Below are 6364 nucleotides of genomic sequence, written 5' to 3'. Positions count from 1 at the left end.
TTATTGAATTCTCTTCTTACTTCTTTGTACATTTAACAAGAAAATATGCTAGTTTAACAATAAACAATTCACAAATAATTGGAAAGAGTTCCGTTTGGTTGGATGAAAACGTAATCACTATTTTTATTCAGCATGTGCTTTCCCTTCTTTCAAACAGCAAAGCAATGCAATACTTTTGTGCTGTTCGTGGCTCCCCTGTGTAATGATTATTTGTAGTTGCTGTTGGGAATTACTTCCAGCAGACAGTAAAAGCTTTCCACTAAGCAAAAACCCGCCTACACTAGAAATGTGCTGAGGTGCATGGAGAAGTTGGGCTAGAGCAGTCATTTCACCATTGGTTAGCAAGGAACAGTTCTGCTTCATATTCAGTAATACAGGAATTTTGTTAAGACAAAATTAGAAATACTGTAAATTGATAGCAGGTACAAGGAAGACCCCTGCGTAAATAATTACGATTCATTTTTTGCATAACATAAAACAGACAAAACAGACAAACTAATCCATCCAACTTGAATTAACTTGGATTTAGATGCAGGTGGTTGGATGCCATTTCCAGTGCTATGTAAAACAAAACATAACATCCTATGTCAGAAACAATCAAATCAAGAAATGTAAGAGGCTGTGGCAGGGCAGGGCCCTGCCTGTAAATAATAATATTGTATGGTGATTTGGTGGTGGTTGGCAGGGATGGGGTTAATTTCCTATCCCTGCCAAAATACATGTGCGAATGTGGCTGGAGCTAATTGAATAATTGATAATTAGGCTCCAGCCACATGCTATAAAAAAGGGGAAAATCCTTTGTTTGGTGGAGGTGTTTTGGGTGAAGTGGTTGTTTGTTGTTGTGGTTATTTTGAAAAAGAACTGTAGTGAAAGCGAATGCTCAGCCTACATGTTTTGTTTTTGTTTAACTGTTTTATTTTTGCTCTGTGAGCAGTGTTTTGTTTTTGATTTACTTTTGTTGATTAAACTGCGCAACAGCGCTTTAACTGCAGTTTCCTTGCCTCTGAGTCTCTTTGCCTGCCAATAACATCTGTGCCCACAACGCTACCCTGTCACAGAGGCACATTTTAAATATTTGATTTGACTCACTTTTTGAAGGTGTGAAAACAATCCCATACACAATCAACAATCTATTACCTTTTATGGGCTTTTGCAATATAAAAGCAGGGCATTAATATACCTAATATATCTGTCATAAGAAGTCCATTGTTAATGTAAATCCTTTTTCAGCAATTGTCATTATTATCACAATATCTTCTCTCCTGCAAGGTAAATGATCCTGTCTGCCTTTAGCAATGACAGTAGACCAGTAGCAATGGTACACAAGAGTATTTTGCAATAATATTCATTTCCTTAGCCATTTTAATATGGTAAGTAATTGTCAAGCACATTTTTAGTTGCTTGTCTCAATATAATTCCTGTATATATGAGAAAACATGGGTGTTGATGGTGAAATAGCCTGGAATAAGAGAAAAAAAAGTCCTTATTTAAGCTGTCAGTGGCAAACCACCATGACCACTATGTACTGAGTGACAGAACAACACTGAGTGGTTCATTAACCTAGGAGCTATTTTGAGCATGAGCTGCTGGCTAAACCAGTTTATGCTCCTACTATCTTAAGTTAACATCGTGATGATTGGTTTTGTTGGACCAGACAAAAATAATGTAAATTTATTGAGAACAAGTAAAATCCATTTATATTTTTCCATTTGGGATTACGTGGCTAATGGCTTTTCCCACCGAGGTCACAGCTCAATTTCAGTGGTTCAAAGTCTTTTTTTTTTATTTTAATTTGTTTTGCATGTCTAATCACAGTTTTTAGTGGATAGGTGTCAAGACTACAAAATTAAGGAAATGGTGATGCATCTGGCACCATTGGCAGATTGACTGGCAGTTTCTTTTAAACAGGGTATGTATGTGAACAGCATACTCTACGTTGTACCCTTTAACACGGCCTCTTCTCAACTATGTGATGTGTTTCCAGATTCTGTGAAGTAATGTCTTTCTAATACTGCTTTGTAAGGTTTCTCTTGATCAACTGACTGCATGCATAAAACATCAGCCCTATCAAACAGTATTGCCTCAATACAACCTGTGTCATCAGGAATTCTGAGTCACAAAGTGGCTTTCAAACCAGAACAAATTCATCTCATCCCACTGATAAACTTTTTCTTCTTCTCTTCTTCTTCTTCTTCTTCTTCTTCTTCTTCTTCTTCTTAAAAAAGGTCAAATTGATCACAGAGCGATTTCCATTGCTGCTGCTACCATCTTGGTATCCTTTCTGTTTATGTTGGAGGCACATTTGATAGTATGTGCCCATCCATTATGTTTTTGTTTTTGTTTAAGGATTATGAAAATATGGTCAACATGCATTTTCATGATTAACAAAGGCTTGCTTAGGGGCTTACCTAAGGTCATATATACTCCATTCCTGCTTTTTTCTATTAAAATAATGCTACAGGATTTAATGTGTGCAAGGTTATGCTGGTATTTGATACATGCTAGGTTACCCTGAGGCAGTACACTGTATAGACATATGCCTTGAAGCATATTTGAACTGATTAGTAGTTTCGACTGCAATATTGCAATGTAGAGCAAAAGTCCAATATACAGTTAATTGTTCTCAATGAATATGGTCCCATGGGATATATTGTATGATGGGTGCCACAAGAGGATATTGTGCGCAATAGCCATATGTGAAGGATGAGCAAATGCAATAAAGATACAATAGTTTTAATCAACGTACCTTGTGATCTGGGTTGAATCATTGTGAGTTTTACTCGAGTGGGTCAGATTACTTTTTATTAAACAACTGGTATATGGTGATTATTAACTCCGGTACAGCAGAGCACAGCTGGCCCTTGGAAATATTATAGAAAAAGTACAATTATATTTTAAGTTGCTTTTTTTCATTATGTGGTCTTGTTTGGATTGCATTTATATCAAATAGTGTGCTTCATTATCTGAAACCTGCAAGTGTAAACAACATAAATACAATATATCAGGGTGATCAGCGTGACATAGAATTTTCAATCCTGTGGAAATTCTTCAGTAATCATTTTCAGGCACATTATATCAATCCATCATTCACCAAATTCCTTCACAATCACTTCTCAAATAGTCATTACAATTTAGATATCTGCATATCAGGCTCATATAACTAATACAACAGCAGCTTTAATTAGCCTAATCTAATGCACAGTTCACTGTGTGGAGAAAAAAAAAAAGATGTACATGGATGAGACACACACACACACACACACACACACACATAATGCCAAATAATGCCATATATTTTGGAGATATGACTTACAGCGGATTACAGAGTATCCTAGATAAATGCCCTTGAAAAGCTCTGGATACACTGAATTAGCTTTTAAAAGATAATGTCTAGTCTACACATGCGCAAGTCAAAGCGACAGTTATTATAATGTTGTAACCCTAATAATAATAACAACAACAACAACGACACACACACACACGCACACGCACACACACACACACACACATATATATATATATATATATATATATATATATATATATATATATATATGTATATATTTGCATTTAGAGTTGTTTGATATTTTAATAATTCAAACACGTGCCCCTAATTTCAGGACCGCAGTCCAAAATGTAAACATACCACCCAGCTTCAGAATAGAGGAGCTGCCCCAAGCAGTTCATAACTATCGGGGAAGATAGGAAACAGCCCATCACGGTCAAACACATGTGGTACAACAGGCATTGTTTATGGACGTGATACTGGCTATTTAAAGATCAAGGAGGACTGGTTGACACTATCATTAACAGTACAGTAGAATAATGGATATTTTGGTTTTGAACATATCAGTTGATCTCTGTGAGGAGCAGAATGAGTCTTGCACATTTATTTGCAATAGGGTCTTTCAAAAAATCCATTGGGGAGACTCTGATATACACTAGGTCAGTCTACAAGGTTCGTCACAGACCACAATTTATAGCTAGTTGAATATGAATGTCACAAGAATTTATTTGATTTTCAACAAACCTACCATAACAATGGCAAATCAAAATGCAGTCTTTCAACCTTTAGACCTTTTAGTGTAGCATCCTCTATGAATAAACCTCCATATGAGAACTGGAACAGGCTCATTTTGTGAACATGCAGCATGGCATCATACCTCACTCAAGGAAAACAAACTGGTGGATGTTATCTGCTTCTCTGCAGGGGCCCATGAGCAAAACCAGTCCCTTTTTGCCAGCAGAGGAGATAATGATGCAGACTGATTATGTCATTGCTTCAGTGATAACAGCCCTTTATATTCAGTATGCAAAGTGGTTTCTATCTATTTATAAATGATTTAAAATCATTAGCACCTGCTGTTTGAGTGCACTGTCCCCATTACAGTACTTTGTGAATTGGCACACTTTTAATTTATTTATAATCATTAGCAAGTGTAAGTCGTTGCCATTCTCACTTTCCACATAAAAAAAATTATTAACTGTTATGGTCTTTCCATTAAATTAAAAGTATTAAATTATTGTATTACTTGTATTGTAACGCTTGAAATGTTGTAATACTGGAATATTATTGAAAAACTCCTAATGTTCATTTAATTTAAAACGGAAATAGCAGTGGAGGGGATTATTATTATTATTATTATTATTATTATTATTATTATTATTCCACCCCTCAAATACCTGCATTCATTTTTTTCTAATGGCTATCAAACAGTAAGAAAACAAGATGGGTAAATATTTGAGGCAGACTGTCTCATGGGCCCCAAGATCACCAGACCATCCACAGCACAGTGTTACTGCTGCTGCCTGCTGCCTATTAGACCTATACAATATAAGACCCTGTGTGGCATCATTTTAAATACAGTATTGAAATATAGTATTGATTCCACTCAGCACCCCTGAGGAGTGCATCTTTTTCATGCACAATAGTCCTCTGCAAAATCTGGAAGCAGAATCATTTGAGCAGCCTGGCAAAATCCTTGGATTACTGCAAAAGATTTGACACAAGAATTGAGAGAAGATGGTCAACAAATTCACAAGCGAACAACGATACCTTAACAAGATGAATGTCCATGGGTGAAAACCAAGATGCAAATCTTTGTTAAAAACAATACACAAAAGAAAATTATTACAGTTTTCCATTGAATACTTGAAGAAGCCTAATGATTTCTTCAACCAATTTTTATGGTCAGACAAATCCAAAACGTTTTTCACCAAGAAAGCAACATTATGTTTGGAGGAAGAGAGAAGAATTTAAAGAAAAGTTCATCATGCCCAGTGTTAAACATGGTGGAGGTTGTGTGATGGTATGGGTTTGTTTTTCTTCCTCAGGCACTGGCAACCTTTGTATTGTAGAAGGATCAATGAATGCTGCAAAATATCAAGACATTTTGCACTCTCATTTGTTACCCAGCGCTAGAAGGCCAATTAGACAGAAGTTTGTATTCCAGCAGGATAATGACCCTAAGCATTCTGCAAAGTCTACAAAAGAATTTCTGAAAAAAGGAAGATTACAGTTATGGATTGGCCATCTCAGTCCCCTGACTTGAATCCCATCGAGATGTTGTGGATTGATTTGAAGGCTGCTGTTGCAAAAAGGAAACCAAAGTCAATTGCAGAACTCAAAGCTGTATGTGTTGAAAAATGGGCAAAAATATCTCCTATACAAAAAATATACAAAAAAAGATTGCTAGCTATAAAGGAAGCAAAGGGTGGGCAACAAAATACTAATGTAAGGGTGCCCAAATACTTTTGTCAAAGTATGAAATTAGGTTTTGCATGTTATTTTTCATTTTATGCATGTTATTTAATAATGTGTTGTTTTATTATAAAGCTGAATCTCTACTTTCATTTATATCTTTCAATCACTTTGTGGTTTTTCTAATTTTTCTAACTTAGCAAAGACTAGTGAAATAATAGTCTGTTCACTTGATCTTGGTGTCCTCCATTTTTTTAAATTTTATTTGAAAAAGCATCTTTGCCACTGGGAAATAACACAGAACAGTAAAGGTAGGGAAACATTGATGGCAGGCTTAGTGACACACAATAACTGGGGTACGTGCCCTTTGGGAAGATGTGAGGAGATAAACCAAAGTGGGTATTAGTAATTTTGTTTATACCACAAGTTGTCTTTTAGAAGTTGCATGGACACTGAATTGCACACAAACCTTACAATGTGTACATGGTTTACTTTGACAGCAACACAGAGCACAATGCCATATTTAATGAGTTTAAATAAATACGTACCCAATGATGGAAGTTTTGTTTAGAGGGTTAGCATTGGCTTCTCCATGATATAAAGGGGGTGGGGATCAGGTTGGTAAACAGAAGTGTAAATCCTGACTGTCGTAGATTTGGTTTT

The sequence above is a fragment of the Acipenser ruthenus genome, chromosome 12, assembly GCF_902713425.1.
Source record: "Acipenser ruthenus chromosome 12, fAciRut3.2 maternal haplotype, whole genome shotgun sequence".
NCBI classification, from domain to species: Eukaryota; Metazoa; Chordata; class Actinopteri; order Acipenseriformes; family Acipenseridae; genus Acipenser; species Acipenser ruthenus.
This window is presented reverse-complemented; position numbering follows the sequence as displayed.